We start from the raw sequence: 19,746 nt of genomic DNA on the forward strand, positions 1-19,746 counted from the left end.
TTACAACATGCCCCAATTGGGGAAGCCTTAGTCACATTGGCTCCAGACGGTTGGGAGCATTTGGGACTATTTTGTGGTATTCATTAAAAAAACAATTTAAAAAGATGTTGACTAACAGAATGAGATGTGTTTTTGTAATTTTCGTATACTTAGAGACAGAATTTAACATAACATTTTTTCAACTCGGCAAATGTGTAGAAATTATCTTCAAAAACAACATTTTTTAAGAGCTTCAAAACTAAGTATTCACAGAAAGTAAATATATATATATATTATTTCGTTAGAAATTTGAAACTCTGTCTTTATTTGTTGGTGACATCAGACTTCTTTCAAATCGGTACAGATCGAACTGTTATCATGTTTTGTGGTTTTCCATATTTTGCATATAATAATAATGCGCAACGAGAATAATAAATCTTTGAAAGAATGTTGAAACTCGAGGAAGCCAGGTAGAAAAATTGCAAATAATAGAAATCTTTTACATCACGTAAAAATGCAGTAAAAGTTATTACTTCGCTAAAAGATATTAGATCTACATAGCAAACTAAACCCCCACCTTTATCATTTTACCTCTCATCCCCAATTTTCTCCTACCCTACAATATCTAAAAGAATATAATTTGCATTCCAAGCCTCACAATTTTTATCCTTAAATCGTATAAAACTCATTCTTTGTTTATTCTTAAAGCTGTTAAATCGATTCCGCTTAGTTATTTACCTGTCTTATAATATACATAATATTACGGTGAATACCTGTTGAACACGGTGACATCCATTAAACATGATTTAGTAGTCTCATTCTCGTATCGATTTCTTTGGGATGTGCGTTCGGGCGGTAAAAGTCAAACCTTGTTTTATCAATAACCTATACCATGATCCCCGAACAGTAAAATAAGGAAAATGCACGCATTCATCGCTATTTTTTTAAGTTCATAATTTATGGCATAATACCACGCACATTTTCTGGTAAGCATAACATATTACTATATGAATACCATACAAGAGTCAGATCTGGTGGAGCCAGTGGAACTATGACATCATTTTTTTTACTTGGAAAAACAATCGGTTGCATACACATTTTGACGTAAGTAGTTTACGTACGTAGTTTACTTGATTGTGTCAACCGGTGAAGTATCCGCTAGTAACAATGAATTTGAAATAACGAATTGGGGTATGTTTTAGAACTAAATAGAGTGGGAATGGGAAGGAGTTGGGAAAGAGAGGGATTAAGAAGTAGTAGTAGGTTTTTCAAATGGCTGGTCACTAAACATGGCTAAATCCATTGCAAGATTTCAAATGGTGCTCAAGGAGGATACTTAGGGTACAAGGTAGGCTACTCTGAAACGTGCTGGTAAGGTATTGTATTTATATAACCCTTTCAGACCGTTTATATTTATTATTTATTTTTTCGATTTCAAAAAACTATCTAGAGCAAACATTATTAAGTTTATTTTCTAATTTGCGGTCTATTATTTTACTGAATTTCAGCCACTAGTTCAGGCAGTAGCCATTTTTACATTTTTAAAAATGATTTTGTGTTTAATCTCGACCGAATTTTTCTCCCGTATTTTTTAATTTTATTATATAAGTTTGAAGGTGTTTTTCAATGTTTGAATTTATATAATATTTTTTGAATTTATCAAAATATTACATTTTTTGTATACAGTCTACGATTAGTGATTTTATGTGAAGCACGCCGTCCAAGACCTTATATTCTTTCAAATTAAAGTAGCAATAAATTCTAAACAATTGGAAAAAAAATTCTTATCAAGCCACAAATATTTTCTATCACTGCCAGTCTTAATTCAAGTCTGAAAGGGTTACCACTACATTGTTGGCATATAAATATATTCTTAATTTAAAAAACTCTTAAGAATTGTGCCTTGTATTTGTATCCGTGAGACTATGACGTCCACAATTGGGGTAAGTTGCAACTCTGGGTGAACTGGGGATGCGTAAGAAAAAGAGGAAGGTTGGCAAGTACATTTTTGATATAATATGCAAATACAATTACTATTATTAAATATTAGCGCTCGCCGAGATTCGTACCTCTGATTCTGGGGCCAAAGGGCGAAGCTATCATTGAAATCACTATTTTCCATTAAGGCGAAGCTTAATGCCAAAACACTATTTAATCTTTATAACGAATTGGTGTACATTATGAATACCAAAAAATATGCTTTAGATAAATTGAAGGTTTTCCTATCATTTCGCTTGAGTAGAATACGAATAAAAAAATAAATTACTAAATAAAAAATATAAATGTAAGTCACTAAAAAAATACATTTCAATAGAAATGTACGAACGCGTAAAGGAAACAACTTTAAAAAAATCAGTATTATAGCTAAGATTATCTGTGACAGTTTCATTTGATTAACTTTTATGCTTTCTTATTTAAATTATTTACAAAATAAATAAAAACCAGTTTTGTGATTGAAATTGAACGTTTCTAGACCCCGTTTGTCAAGCGATTTTAATGCCTATTACCTACAATATAATGTATACCAAAAATATACACATTTTTGGCTTGTAGCTTCCCCTCAATCTTTGCTACGAATCGGTTTACGCTATGAATACCAAAAATATACTTTTGATAAATAGAAGTTTTTCATATCGTTTCGCTTGAGAAAATTAAAATAACATTTTAATTAATTCATATAAAATATGAGGGTAAACTAATAAATAATTATCGAAGGAAGCAAACACTTTGTGGCTTGACATTATTATACAAATGAAAGAATATCTTTGTTTTAAACCACTTTATTACATTTATATACGTCGACCGGTTTCGGTTGAACTCAACCTTCATCAGGACAGTACAAATATAAACTTTAAAAGTTATAAATAATTATTTATTTTATTTTAATAAAAATGACACCACAAAGTGATTTTGGGGGCCTCCGTGGTTGAGGGGTAAGGCTCTAAAGTAGCAAGCCAGAGGTCACGGGTTCCAATCCCGGCAGATGTTATTTGATTAATTTGTGTTATTTCATAATTTATGGATTTAAAACAATAAACAGTATATTTGTGACACATTCCGGAGTGGAAGATACTCTTAGTATCGCCCTGGTGTGATACCACCATTCAGAATTGAAACGTTGCTTGAAATGATTTTGGCCGTGTTTGGTGACTAGATCTGAACAACCAGGTATTTCCCCATCTCCTCCCCTTCCCCACTACCTGCAGCCTCACAAAATACACCAGTTAGGGATGCCATAGTCTCAATGGCTCCAGATGGCTGGGAGCAGTTGGGACTCGTGTGCGGTTTTACAAAAAAAATATATATTGAAGAACTAAATATTTTTTTCAGTAGAAAATTATGAACGCTTATATGAAACAACTTTAAAAAAATACAGTTTTATGCCTAAGATTATTTGTGACAATTTCTCTTGATTAACTTTTTTATGTAATTATTCACAAAATAAATAAATACATGCTTTTGCGCTTCTACCGTTTTAAAATTCTGTTTGCCAAGCGATTTTTGTGTATATCACCTATGTTTGCGGTAGTATAAGATACACTAAGATTTTTTTTGTCTTATGTATTCCACACGTAGGTCGTCAAAAGGAGACATTAAAGCTATTTAAAGGAGGTGTATTATTATGTATTTGCCGAAGAAATGCATTAAACAACAACTGTAGTTAATTTAGCATTTTACGGTTGAAAAGTTCAGTTTTATACGGCTTTATTCACTCCACCGACCCCTGCGATAGAATGGCGTAAAATATTAGGTTAATATTATGGAAATTTTCTTTGATTAGTGCCATTAAAGTGTATAAGTGATGTTGTAAACGTTATCTAGGAATCCCCCCTTTCGACTAGGCCACCTCTAGCCTAGATCTAGTCTAGCGTGGCTAGGGTATATTAATTAGAAGGTCGAGAGAAATACTATTTAATACTGCTGAAGGTATTTGTAAGCTTATTGATATAATTATATTCGTTTCATCTTGAAATTAAAATATTAAATGGCAACCATATTTGTATTCTTTTCATTAAATCAGCTTTAAAATAATTTCTTTTTTTTATTCATGGAAAAACTAAGGTTTTATCTTTCTTAGGCATCAAAAATTCTTGGATGCGCTCTGGCGTCATGAAATATGCTCAGTTTTCTATGGATTTCTCATTTCCATCACGAGCTATTGAATATGTTCCATATTTAAAAATGTTTAGAAAAAAAGGGTTGAAACTTGTTGAGGTTAGGTTAGGTTGACATAATCATAGAATAAAATACAGTAAAATGAGAAACTAATGAACTATTTTTTAAACCTATTTTTGTATCTACATAATCTACCTTACTGACTGCAAAGTTAAGAATGTCCCTGTGTAACTAGTACTTTTAATCATGTAACTAGGTTCATGAAAGCCAAAAGCTGAAAGTTCTAAGCTGATGAACTTTTGAATAAAAATTTGGAAAAAACTCACGTGTTCAGAAAATGCCACTCTTGTATTCACGGCGTCCTTTTTAAAAATTCAAATCTTGCAACGTGCCCCCACTCTGACGGAGTAGCGGCCAATCATCACAACGCGAGCCTCTTTCTGTACAGGCCTTCTGGACGCGCAAGGATACGTCCTGTCTCCGTGACGGCCAGAAACATACTGACGGCGGATTCGTTTCGGAGGACGGTTTGAGGGTGGAAAACTCGACAGGACTGATACGGAAAACTAAACTAATGGGATGCATTTTCACAACAAACAAGCAAAATACAACCACATTATAAAAAAGTCACTCCATTAGTATGAATATTATTTTGTTGTGATGGATTTGATTTGTTCCTTTATTGTGTTCCATTTTCACGTCGCACAACGTAGACTAGGTCTGCGGTTTTCCGTCCATTTCTTTACAAAGAAAAAAATTCGTTAAGTAAAAACACCCTTAGTAAAAAAGTTTTTTAGTTTGAGTGTACATGCTTAGACGTTGGTACAAATTGTGTCATAATTTTGATTAAAGGGTGTATCTTGGTTGTGGTTTCGCGTGTTTATAACTACAAACGTTATCGCTGTAGAGATGACATGGCTAGCCGCTCGCCCTGTAGGACTGTACGGGTAGCGATATAGGCAGTTGTAGTAACCATGGAGACCAGTAAACAACACGGGCCGTGACTCGCTCCCCGAGGGTTTACCGATGTTTGCTGCGGCGCACCTCTCCTAATACCTTCCACCGGTAACAGTACATTGCTAACTTTTCTACACACATGAGGCCACAGGCTACTCCGGTCAAGGGAGGCAAAAGCTTTTTGTTTGCGAAACATTAGTTGGCACTTTCAATGTTACCCCAAACAATAATGTAGGATATATTTCAAATTAAACACATTCCATTTGACCGCTAAGTGTATGAGCTATGAGCCCTTCCCAGCTATGAACAATATGAACATAGTATACAACCGACATTATAGTATTATACCCTAAAAGCCTTTTAAAATAAACGAAGGGTTTTTTCTTGTTACTGTTTTTTATCGTGAAAGTGTCCCAAATTTGGGCAATGAATCTCAAATTTATCGCTTGGAAAATTTCTGCGTATAAAATTTAGAATTTTTTTCAATAAATTCTGATAAAACTCAACATTTGTCGTAAATATTTTTTGGAAAAGTTCATGTCGCATGCTTGAAGTCATCCCATCTAACCTTTAATGAAAACCACAAACTTAAAAAAAAACACATTTAGGTGCTTGCTGCCTATGTTTACGAATGACACCATTTTTATAGCGTCGTTAAAATGGAATCGCTCATAACTATTTAAGTAAAGTGGAAATTCATCGATTCCGCGTTGTTCGGTTTTCTTTTTTTATGGAAATGAATTATATATTTATAAAACGAAGGCTCGGGGTTAACGAACGGCAAAAATAACTTATATTACGAGGTTTAGACGCGCACGCATAGACATCGATTTATTGTATGTAACAAAGGTAGTCTTACAGTCCGGAGCCAGGGATCTATGGAATACTTTGTAAAAGGATTTGGTGGAGTGCGGGAATATGAAAAAGATGAAGATATAGACTATAGATATAAAAAAACACTCTTTTGCGAAGAATGCCTTGTGTGTGTGAAGGTAGATATTATAGAATTTATTGTTAGAAAAATACCCACGGATGTTTTAAATGCACTCAACATATTTAATTTAAACTAGCTATGATAACTAGCCTTTGGATCCTTGTATAATATTCCCTCCATAATTCACGAAAAAGCTCAAAATGATGACTATGTGAAATGTAAAATATGTAATATGATATTTTTCGTGAATTAGTGTTTTTTATTAAATTAAATCTTTTGACAGACAACATTATTTTAAGTTTTTTTCTTTAAGGCGATGCACTACGTCGTGTAATATTTTAAATTGAGCTGCTATCAATAACAACCTTTACGTAGATGGCGATAAGGTTTAAATTCCCGCTTAACACCATCCGCCTGTTTTTTTTTATGCAAGAAAAAAACATGGCCAAAAAGTGCCTTTTATTTTATTTTGTGGATGTTCAGGCATAAATATTAAATTTTTTTCGATCATTTTATAAATAACTTAATTTGCCACATTATACAATAAAATCATAACCGAAAATGGGTTCGTAAGTAGGAGATTTTGAACTTTAAGGCAGTTTTCATGGGCCTTTACATTATTTTTTTCTGGGCTTATAAAAAGACTTATCTAAAAAATACTCGATTATTTCAAAGGCCAAGATGTATTCTACTCGCAGTATTTAATTAAAGCATCTGAAACATTTCTAGATGAGCAAATTTTCAAACAAAAAACACATGATTTTGAATGACTACGTATGGCATTGCCTTAACATAAGTTATTATGTAGCGATATCGTAGTCCTTGTGTTGTGTATCATTCTAAAACGCGGAGTCAACAAAAGATAGATTCCACTATCAATAAGCAGATTACAATCTCTAGAGCAGAGGTGTCAGGTGGGAATGCTGTTCCTATTCTACCGGTATTAAAATGGAAGGTGCTCCGAGGTACTAGCATCATTGATCCCTTCGACACCGGTGCATAGTCGGCAAAGACGCCAAACGAGCGCCCAACATTTGTACACGGTTGACATTTGATAAATGAGAACAGGTCATTTATTCGTTCTTAAGTTAAATAGCTCGGTTGTGAAAAGCAATGTTCACTCCTTCCTCTACTCAAAAAGAAGGAAATTATTTTTCTCAAGGCCTCTTGTGTGGAGTTTTTTTAATTGGTGTCTTATCTATTATTTAGACAGTTTAAAATAAGTATTTTAGAGCACGTATCTCATGATGGAAATTACTCAACAAAATAAGAAACATGTTTCATAAAGTCAGATTTCACCGTTCGAGTATGCTTCAGATTCTGACGAAGAAGCCAAAATTCTGATTTGTGGTTATGATTTGTGCGTTGCGTCGAAATCCCTCGATATGTTCCCAAATGCATAAATTATTTAGATTTAGTTCGAATAGTAGCAGCAGCGCCCGAATTGGATATTTCATTGATTGCACAATATTATTTTCTTATACTTTAACACTTCGATATCTGACCCAAACAAGGGAAAACTACACTGGTCACCGGCATTTAAAAAATAACGTGTTTAACGCATTGCACATTGCACGACTCCGTATTTTTGTGCTATTTTTACCGACAATACAACACAATGAGAAATATGTAAGTACGTCAGAAAAACAATAACAAAAGAAGTTGGAGTTATTTTGTCATTTTTAACATCAAACGTAATACGCGTAATCACGTGAATGTGAAAGATAATGCGTACGGATTACGTCAGATGCTTAAGAGAATTATAAACTTATTAAATTAATGTGTTTATTTTAGAATGGTTTGAGTAGGTGTATAATACACGGAGAAAAATGAGTATTGCTAATATATTAAGAATCTCTTAAAATCATTGGTAAGCCGGTTAAAAACGGGATTGTAGGCCTTAACAAATTTTCATCAGTGTATCATCACCATCTGTAATAATAAAAAAATATATTTGTTTAGGAAAATTATTCAAGTTGTATTGCAAAATTGAAAAATTTATTACGTTTGTTTGAATTTCTTAGGGTTTTCGTGATTTTTCAGGGATTGCGATTTTTAGATTTTCAAGAAAGCGTTTTTTTACTAACTAACAAAATTTAATTAAATAATATGCCGTCCCAACTAATAACTAAAATAACAGTAATAACAATAACAATTTAATAGCAAAGATATTTAAATAAAATACTTTGTTAGTTAAAAACTTTTAAAGTTTTTAACTAACATCCTGATGAAACTTGACTGAAGCGAAACCGGTAGATGTGTGAAAATTGGTTCCATGATAACCCACCACAGTGACAATTCAACACACTTTTAAAAAGTGATATAAAGTCATTAGAAACGATGAACATTTTTTTTAACCTAACCTAACCTACTTAACCCAGTTAATAAAGTTTTTGTTTCATCAATTTCCATGACTTTATATAACTTTTTAAAGATGTGATGAATTATCACTGTGATGATTTATGTAAAATTAATAAAAACCCGTGGTTATTTAACAAAGTATTTTATTTAAATATAAAATGTCACAAAGTAATTGTTTCATACGAAAAAATAATAACAAAGAGTTATATTGAGATGGTCATCGATTAGCAGTCGGAAGCAGTTCGATCTCACATCAATGTTACACCTTCAATGTAACATTTTTATGTGTAGATATAAGATCGTATCAGAGTGACAGTACAATCTTTTCATTCTGATATTCTTGTTTCTTTCTTACTATTCTGCTACGGCATCATGGTCAGATTGCATTTGTAAGCAGTCTTGGTAAGAGATCATTTCCATCAAGTTTGAGGTGATCTGTAAACAGAAGACATTTGATATATTTTACACACACCTGGATGTCGTCTATAATTATGAGGAACAGCAGAGGACCAAGGTTTGACCCCTGGGGAACACCTGACATCACATGATTTTTTTAGATTTATGTCCATTTTTTAACACATATTGGTTTCTGGATTTCAAATAGGAGGGTAATAAGATAAATGTTTGTTGATCGAAAGCCAAGTTTGAACATTTTGAGTAGTAAAGTGTCATGATCAACTCGATCAAATACCTTGGCAATTTATATAAAACTTCTATTTAAATACGTACCTACTCTTTATATCATTGAAACATACTATTTAAGGGATACCGCTGATATCTTCGTTGTTACTTCATATTGTTATAAACGACGAATGTAGCAATAAGAGAAGTTACAAAGGAGCTCTTATAATTGCTGTAACATAAAAAAATGAGCCTATTGAATAATATACATTTTTTGTGAATAATATACGTGGGAGATACTCTCAGTATCGCCCTTGTGAAAGACCACTCTTCAGAATTGAAACGTTGTCTGAATTGGCTTTAGCCACGTTTATAACCAGGTATTTCCTCCACATACCTCATCACCGTCTCCTTTCCCTCCTTTCTAGCTTCAGCCTCACAATATAAGTATACAATTGGGGAATCAATAGTATCACTGGCTCCAGGCGGTTGTGGGCGATTGGGACTCTTGATATTAAAATAGCGACACAAAACTAACGATTAATTTTCACCATTTATATTTAATACCTAGAATGATATTATACCTACTCATCCGAAGAGGTATTTGTTTGTTCGTTTTGGCTATAAAAATATATCTCCACACGGAGAAAAAATAACCTGTTAAAAAAGTGTTACCACGCCAATTTCCTGATAAAATATTAGTCATTCAGAATGTATCGAGAACACGTGTTCTTTTCCTAGTAAATATCATGACGGAATGTGACAATATTAGTATGTCAATATCAATATCAGTATTTGTATGAACACGTGTTACGCCGTCCTCATAAAGCATTCGCTTTTAACTGATACTTTGTTGAGAACTCTCTCAATTCATTCGTTAAAGGTCTGCAGTCCCGTTTTTAACAGTAAAACGAATAATTTGACCAGATTTTAAATAAATCTACAGTATTTTATATCAGTAAGTTTTCGCCGTGTAAACGCGAGCCGCCACTGCTCAAAGCTCGTAGGAGAAGCATTCTATACTAATATAACGACAACCTACCTTTGAACTTCAAGGGGCTCGTAAACTCTATTAAGTTCAGTCAAGTTTGCGGCATTTCAATCTGCTACCCTTATTACGAGGTGCTCACGACCTTCTATATTAAATTTATTTAATTTGGAAAAGATAAATTCCTTAAAAAAATTGAAAACGAAAACGAAAATGAAAATGAAAATGAAAATGAAAACTGGGTTGTTGGAGCGAAGAAAATATAAACGATTTTTAAATCACAACCATTTTTTCCCATCTAATGCTACTTTTTAACGTTAAAGAAGTAATTATAGCGTACAAATAAAGTATTAAGTATGTAAAGGCAAATCGTTTTAAAGAGGACACTATGAATGTATTTGTGCACATCGATGGTATAAAAAGTTTTTCGAACTAGTTTGAAACACACGCCCCTAGTCACTTGTAAACCTCAACCAACAAATAATACCCTAAGATACTGGGTGCGTATTGAGACTTTATTTTCGTTTAAATTCATCCTCAGGATTCATTTAGATAATGTTTCTTTGTTTCATTCTTTAGCTTCCTAACATTCATTCATATAACCTAATCTTTTTATCCATCCGCCACACCACCACGTAAGCAAATGTCTATTTAACTCTTGACAGGCAAGATGCCAAACAAAACGTCTGTAACTAAGTGGGTCTTCCGACGACCCCATGCATGGCTTTTAAACTATAGACATCCCAATTATTCAGTCAATTAATGGTAATTTATGTATTTGCGCAGGAATACGTAAAATAATAAAATGATATGTCAAGTATTAGCTAATATAAGGAGGATGGTGATTTTGGGTACTACCTACACCTCCACTTGGCTGCGGGATAGTTAACCATTCAGGATAATTTGTTCGCCTTTGGGAACAAGTCATATGGTCTCACAGAAATCTTTGCCGTTGTGGTGAGAAATATGATATAAACGATGTTACAATGAGAAAACCAGTTAATTAACCACAGAACAGAATTAAAGAGTGCACCTTTATGAAACATAAGCTACCGACGGCAATTTGCAAAAAAAACTCGAGAGAATTGAATTTTTTATTAATTATTTTTGTATGAAACGACAGAAAAGTAAGGACAAGTATCAAATACACATTTTATTTATAGAAATTACATACATAGATATCTTGACATTTTTTGTTTACCTAAACGAATATCCAGACCAAAATAGTAATATTTTAACCTGTGGTCAAAAACACCTAATCAATATTTTTGGAAATAAAAATACTAGATAAAAATAAAGCTCTAATAATTATTTTGATGTTGAAAATACATTCCTTTTATTTAGAGCACTAACTTTACTAATACAAACTTATCCAAGCATCGTGGACTATTCACGTGCTCTGAGAGACAATAAGAACGGGTTGTTTCAGAGACTTTAAACAATTCATCAAATTTCACAGTTAATTTTCAAGGACTGTGAAAGTTCTATTATTTTTTCAGTTCTGTGAAGCAACTAGCCTATGTTGATTTAATAATAGAACTTCAATAGGACTTTCACAGAACTTGGAAACTAACTTTGAAATTTGATGAATTGTTCAAGTTCTCTCAAACAACCCGTCCTAAGTAATTTACCCCTAATGCACGTGTCTGTGAATTCTTCAACCTTCAAACATTGCCGTCAACCTCTGGAAGGTTTTCTGCCCTGCTGTATTCAACTGAGATATTATTCTCAGTCGAACATCTGGATATATTATTTAGAATAGAATTACTTGGAAACCAGTGCACGTGTTACAGACTGTATATACAATACAAAATACAGGTATACCAGACCATATATCACTTCACTTTACTTATTGAACCACTATTAATAATTACGCATCGAGTTGCGTTTGATTGGTCATTTGGAAAACTGAAAAGGGATTGATACAACGAACTGTAAGTATATTATATATGGCTGATTGTGTTACCTACATACCTTCTAATTTATTTATTTAAAGAGAACCAGGTAACTTGTTTTCACAAAAGGGGTCTTTAAACCCCACATAGTTTTTGCCAACTTCCTTTTTTAGGACTAACTTTGCACACAGATGTTGCTGTCCAGCCATATTTAAGAGGCCATTTTTCGTCGCGTTACTAAAACTGCAAAGGCCGAAGTTTTCTACATAGGGAGTGTTCCACAACTAGCTAGTAAATTTTATGCATTTTTCATTGTTGATACGAATCGATGATATTTTTATTGAATCGTGCCCAGTCTATCACTATTATCACAAATCAAAATCATAAATCACTATAATTATCACCAAACCAATGTTTCGGTTGATTTGGCCTATTTTGGAGTCTAAGAAAACGATCCCGAATTTCACATCCAAAGCTTCCCATTTTGCTCGTAAAATTGATTTATTTTTCATAAATGTTAAAAAAAAGATGATTTTTTAATCTATCGTCATTATCAGAAATCCAAAGCTGTGGTCTATTTGGTCTCATAGATCCTTAGTAAAAACCAAAGCTCACAAAAGCCCGATAGTTAGATGACTCTTTTTGAAGCTCGCAAAAGTCCGGTAATTAGATGACTCTTTTTAAAGCTCGCAAAACCCGGTAATTAGATGACTCTTTTTAAAGCTCGCAAAACCCGGTAATTAGATGACTCTTTTTAAAGCTCGCAAAACCCGGTAATTAGATGCCTCTTTTAAAAATGTCAGTTTTTCAATGTTGTTCACTGAATCACATTCAGTTACTCATTATTCAATGAAAAAATATTAACATTATTATTAAGACATGAAAATTTCTAAAATGAATGTGAATTGGCAGAATACTTAGGACGGGTTGTTCAGAGAATTTGAACAATTCGTCAAATTTCAAAGGTCATGAATTTTCCACGTTCTGTTATTATTTCCAGTTTTGTGTAACAATTGGCCAATAGTGATATAGTAAGAGAACATGAATAGAACCTTTACAGAACTTGAAAATTAACTTTTGAAATTTTATGAAATCTTCAAATTCTGTGAAAAACAACCCGTCCTTAATTAGCAACATATTTTATATTTTGCACGAGCGGAATATTTTTTTTTATTCCTCTAAAAAAAATTCAATAAAAGTTGTAGAATACTATAATTATATTTCTTCAAATATTTTGCTTAATTGAAAATTCAATCTATTTTTGAAACATAAAAATACGTCAGCCGGTTTCGGTACACCTTTATTATCGTCAGAGTAGATATTTGTACCTGCCCTGATGAAGGCAAGGTTGAACAAAAATCGGTTGGCACATTGTTACAAAATAAAATTATACTATCGACATTGCGTATATTTCTTCATAAAATAAAGCTCCCTTACATAACTCGAGTTTTTACTTTCAAAAAGATTTTAAAATATCACCATGAAATTGAGTTAACGTAATCATTTTTTTCTTAGGTAGAATTTTCTTTAGAAGTTTGTATGTACATAATATCGGAATATTGTTCCGATCTTTAGAGTATAAAGTTGGGAGGCTGCCTGTGCCTATGTCATTTTCAATGTATCTTTATTAAGATAAACAAGATCAAAGGAGGATGCGGTGAGTCGTAAAGTTCTTACAGCCTCATCGGAAAAGCCCACTGTGCTGTATAAATATATAAATAGACCCCAAAAGGGGTTGTACGTCATACGTAGGGTGGACCGTCACTACACCCATAAAGGTTTTTTTAGATGTTCTTCTCTTTGGCACACTTTATTTGTCAGTCGGTGGACAATAAGTCGGTGTGGATACAAACAAAATCATGGCTTTTAAAATAATTCGTTTGTTAGTTCATATTTTAAAAGTTTGGCTGCTACGTCTATTAATATTTGTATAATTAACTAATTATTTTTATTTTCAGATTCGGTTGTGCTTTTGGCTCTATATAGAGACGAATATAATTGATTTTGCGATTTTTTAAATAAATTAGGTACTTTTTTACATAGAATAATAACTTTCGACGGTTCTCTACAACATCTCATGTCTCAACCGTCGAAAGTCATTTCTCTACAACATCTCAATCTAAACATTGAGAGGTTCTCTACAACATCTCAATGTTTAGATTGAGATGTTGTAGAGAACCTCTCAATGTTTAGATTGAGATGTTGTAGAGAAATGACTTTCGACGGTTCTCTACAACATCTCAATCTAAACAAATACATGTAGGTGTTCAAAAGCGATATGGGAAAAAATAGTATGGTAAAAATGTCGAATTAATGGTAAAGATATTTATTGAACTTGGCGAAGCCGATGGGTGTGAGTTTCAAAACTTTTTCCTCTGGCACACTGTAAAAAGTAGAATGACATAATTTATATTTATAAATAATTTAATAATTGCAAATTAAAGTTGTGCCGTCATTTTAATTTAATGAAAATAAATCACTACTTAAAAATTTTATTAGCTCCACACAGGAGGCCCTGAGGAAAATTATTTCCATCAGGGCCTATGTCTTCTTTGGGATGCAGTTTTTTTAAGGAATGGAAGGAGAGGAAGGAGAAGAAGATCTGGGAAAGATAAAAATAAAAGGGGTGGAAAAGAATCTGGGGATCAGTATGTCCAGGAGTGATGAACGTTCCCTCCCACTGCGGTGCAAAGATGGGTCGAGAAAGTCCTGCTGGAGAGGTAAAAAGATCTCCCCCAACCAGTCTCTCCAGCCCCACAGTAGGTGGGCAGAAGCATCCGCCGCCTAGACCTAGACGATCCTTACCCCCATGAACCCGTGCACACCTGCTAAGTCACCAAACGCAGCGAACCACTTGGAGTGACCAATGGAAGAGGTGTTGGTTATTCAATGAATGGTCCCGGGACAGCGGTACACAACCACGCCTCCCAAATTGGCAATGGGTAAAATTATATATATAATTACACATTTTACTAATTTTCTAAATTTTTGCGTCACCAATATTTGAATTCGTTGCTTTTTAGAGCCCTGATACATCCGAATTCAGTTAAATGCTTTGACGGTCCTCCCTACTGTATACAAAGCACAATACAGAAGGGCCACATACGTGTACACAAATCTCAATCTAGAAATCTCTTCCAACTAGTTTTTACCGAGAAATGAAACAGAAAAACTTAATGGCAGAAATAACGATTATCTAGGGTGACTTGTGACAATAGAGATGACGACAAAAACATTGATTGATTTACGAATTAAGTGAAAAAATATTTATCAAATCAAATATTTATTTATCGTCCGAGAAAGGAGTGAAAGCAGATGTTAGAAGAAGTCAGGAACGCCTGAGGGAGATATGACAATATCAACCCATTAAAATACATACTTGTTCGGGTCATGTCAAGAGTCGGAATGACAGTAGTATGTCTGAGACCGGTGTTTAAATGAGAATGAAGCCAGGAGTGCGTGCCGGGACAGAAATGTGTGGCGGCCCATAGTATCTGCCTACTCGTGATGATAATATAATAATTACTTTAACCAGCTATTTTTTTTCTTTTTGTATTAATTTAAAACTATAGAAGACACAATGTACCTCCCAAGCAGTTACATAATATGTAAATTCTTCATGATGGAAATGATATTGAGAGCCGAAAATCGTTGAGTTGAATTAGAAAAGACAGAAAAAGCTGTACAAATTAAAAAGAAAATTAAAACTCTCTTTAAGCTACTTTAGATAAACAGATTTTCTACTTTTTAGCTATTATGTTCATAGGTACAAACCAGCTACTGTCTAAAATTTAGTTATGATTAATTAATATTTCTATTTCTGATACTGACAATTCGTGGTGGAATTCCATTGTAATAAATAAAATAATAAAGTGTTTTTAAAATTTTTTCCACTATTTTTTATATTTGACCGTAACCGGTTTCAGCTAATGGGGAATTACCTTTATATAGGGTCCTTTAAAATAACATTTTAGTTGGAAAGCAAGACACAACAATGAAGATTTGTATTGACATAATTTTATTTCATAATGTTTTCCCCACTGGGATTTCCTGAGCTGGGGAAGACATTTTCTGTCACTCCTGTCACTCTCCCCCCACCTAACCTTCCTCTCTGAAATTTGATCATGGTGGCGTTTCCACACTTGTCCTGTAGACATAATTTTTACTAAATAAACCCTATTCCCCAATCTTTTATAAATTTCTCCTAAAATCCATTTGTTTTTATCACTTCTCAAATCCCTGGTTAAAACTTTAGATCCAACATCAAAGTACTTTTTAATCTTTTTTCCTCTATAATACTTTTTTTGTTTTTGCTGACTCAATAACATCTTATCTTTAATCGTGTTATCAATCCCTTTAAAACCTTGACCTTCAACATTATCTAATATTGGAATGATTGTATTAAAAATTGATCTAATTTTCCTTCCCAAAATTAATTTACTAGGTTCAATCCCCGTAGACATAGAAGGCGTATTCCTAATATCAACCAAAAATGTTAAAAGTTTATCCTCAAAATCAGCAGGCAATTTATTATTTATCATAATTTTTTTTTAAAAATTCTTTACCGTTCTAACCCCATTTTCGGCAAGTCCGTTAGAAGCTGGATGGTTGACAGGAGATGTCAACGATTTAATATTAAAATTATGACAAAATTCCTTAAAAACTGTTGAAGTGAACGCTGTACCATTGTCACTTACTATCTGCTCCGGAATTCCGAAATTAGAAAATAATCTTTTCAAAACTTTTATTGTACAAAACGAATCTACTTTATTTACGATGTGACAGTCTATCCATTTTGTAGTTGCATCAACGATTATCAAAAAATTGTAACCACCAAAAGGTCCCATGAAATCAATATGCAATCTATTCCATATTAATCCACTGATTGGCCACGGCTGTAACTCAACTTTACATGGAGTGGGTAAACACTCCAAGCATCGAACGCACTGCTTCACAGTTGCTTCTACCTCTGAGTTCATACCTAACCAAAAAAAATAATTTCGAGCAAGATTTTTAGATTTAACAATACCTAAATGCGATTGATGTATGAAATTCAATATGATTTCCCTTAATTCCCTCGGAACCACAAATTTATTATTATAAAATAAACACGAGTCATAAGTCGATAATTTATTTCTAAAATACCAGAATTTTAACAAGTCATCCTTTAAAAACTTTTTATCCGGCCAACCATTGATTACGAACCCAGTAATGCTTGCTATGTTTACATCTTTAATCGAAAACTGCTTCATCGTTTCTTTTGAAATTGTCGTTTCCGCCTCAATTATATTTAAAAAATCCGATTCAATCTTATCAACGTTCAGACTACCAATATAATTTAAGAAATATTCGCTACCGTCGACCTCGTCGATACAATCACTTAAATTATTATTACTATTAACCGGCAATCTAGATAAGAAATCCGCTTTGTTCTCACCCGACTTGACATATTCTATATTATAGTCAAATGTTTGTAAAATCAACGCATAGCGCTGTAGCCTATTTGCCGCTAGTATTGGCACTTGTTTTTCAGTGTTCAAAATATGTACCAAAGCTTTATTATCACAAGTTAGAACGAATTTATTACCATATAAATATTGAAAGAATTTTTTTAAACCAAATATTATTGCACACGCTTCCTTATCTAGAATGGAATACCTCAATTCCGTTTTTGACAATAAACGGCTAGCGAATGCAATCGGTCTTTCCATGCCATTCTCATATACGTGACATATAATAGCAGATATACCTATATCACTCGCGTCTGTAATTAGCTTGATAGGTAATTGTGGGTCAAAATGCACCAAAATATTGTCTGACGTCAGCAGTTTCTTAACTTGCTCAAACGCAATATTGCATTCCTGAGACCATACAAATTTTATCCCTTTTTTCAACAATTGGTATAAAGGAGACAAAATACCTGACACATTCTGTATAAAAGACCTATAGTAGGAAATAACTCCCAGCAAACTTCTAAGTTCCGAAACATTTTTCGGTACACTCATTTGGGTAATAGCATATATTTTATTTTCTAAAGGCATAACTCCTTTCTGCGAAATTCTATAACCTAAATATTCTATCTCTGTTTCTAGAAAAGAACACTTATTTTCATTAATAGTTAATCCGCAATCACTTAACTTGCTAAGTACTGCTTCACAAATAGAAAATAATTCCTCTTTAGAATTCCCAAATAAAAGTAGATCATCTAAAAATACACGAACGTTCCTAAGTCCACCAACTATCGCCGTAATGACTTGCGTAAAGATGGCCGGACTCGTGCTTAAGCCAAAAGGCAATACTTTATATGCAAATAAACCTATATGCGTACTAATCACACATAATTTTCTAGACTTTTCGTTCAATGAAATTTGTCCAAATGCATTTCGTAAGTCTATCTTAGCAAAATATTTTGCACCATTCAGAGATGAAATTAAATCGTCAATACGAGGTAGTGGGTATTTCAACTTCGCTAACATAGGATTCAATGTTGTTTTGAAATCAGTACAAATCCTAATTGAAGCGTCTTTCTTTTTTACAACAACAATCGGGCTTGCAATATCGCTTATTTCTACCTTTTCAATAATGTCTTCATGCAACATTCTCTGTAACTCTATCTCTACTTTCTCACGTAAACTAAAAGGTAATGGCCTCGGATTTACAAACTTTGGCCTAAAGTCCGAATTAACTTCAATGTTTGCCTCATAATTTTTAAGCCTACCCGATTTTTCTGAAAAAACATGAGCATATTTCTTCTTTAAACTTTCACGAAAAACAAGATGATTATCACAATTAATCTCACTGAATTTTACAGAATTTATTCCACTTAATCCGATACCGAAAACTTGTAAAAAATCTCTACCAACTATTGTAGAATTACCATTTTTAATTATTACGAACTGTATTTTCGCACTTTTACCTAAAAATGACACCTCTAAATTCACTTTACCTAAAACATTTAACTGCGTTCCGTCATACCCTGACAAATGAACATTATACTTTTCTAAATCGTAAGAAACAAAATATCTTAAATACACTTCATATGGTATCGCGTTTATCGCAGCTCCCGTATCTACCAACGCCGGCAATATTATGATACCAATTAACAAATCTATATATGTGGGTTCCGGCCCCACATTATTATTAACCACGAACACCGAATTCAACCGTTTATTTTTAGTACCTACATAATTTTTATTGTATTTACACAAATTACTAGGATGACCCGATTTGTTACAATGATTACACAAATTTTTTTTCCAGCAATCTCTTTGCAAATGATTTTTTTTTCCACACAAAAAACAAGTTTTTAACGTACCATTAACCGGTGATTTACTCCGCATTGAATTTTTATTCCTGGAAGGACTATCTTTCCTGGATTTATGGAAATACTCGCTTTCCTTATGAACAACATTTAAATTCGGATTTACTTTTTTAAAAGCCACAACATGTTCCCACGTCGCCGCTAGATTAATGCAATCCGTAAAAGAAGTATTGATTGCCTCTACGAATAGCTTGTGTTTCAATTTTTCATTAAAAATCCCAATAACGAATATGTCCTTTAAACATGGTTCCAATCTCAGCTCAAAATTACAAGATAAACTTAACCCTCTCAATCTAGCCGCGTAATCTTTAACGGATTCGCTAGGAAACTGTTTACATTTATAAAATAATTCACGAGACTCAAAAATATTTTTAACTGGTTTGCAATGTGAATCAAATAATTTACATAAATCTTCAAAAGAACAAACAGAAACCTTTTTTGGAAAACATAAATCACATAATAGAGAGAAAGTTTCTTCCGTGAGGCAACTCAGCAAAAATGCTCTTTTGCGTTCTGGTGACAACAACTTATCATCATTTAAAATGAGGGCCTGATCCAATCGTTCCCTGAACAA

The 19,746-nt window shown here is 33.2% G+C and overlaps 1 protein-coding gene across 1 annotated transcript in view; it reads right to left on the reverse strand.

Annotated features, from left to right (window-relative positions):
* eys (eyes shut) overlaps nucleotides 1-4,549 on the reverse strand; it is a 96,204-nt gene extending 91,655 nt beyond the window's left edge. The window contains exon 1 of the mRNA XM_089631321.1: nucleotides 4,422-4,549. The gene's annotated coding sequence lies outside the window, so the exon portion shown is untranslated. The remainder of the gene's footprint in view (nucleotides 1-4,421) is intronic.
* Between the last annotated feature and the right edge of the window lie 15,197 nt (nucleotides 4,550-19,746).

The sequence above is a fragment of the Hesperophylax consimilis genome, chromosome 4 (assembly GCF_061612785.1).
Source record: "Hesperophylax consimilis isolate HC1 chromosome 4, BYU_Hcon_1.0, whole genome shotgun sequence".
In the NCBI taxonomy this organism is placed as follows: Eukaryota; Metazoa; Arthropoda; class Insecta; order Trichoptera; family Limnephilidae; genus Hesperophylax; species Hesperophylax consimilis.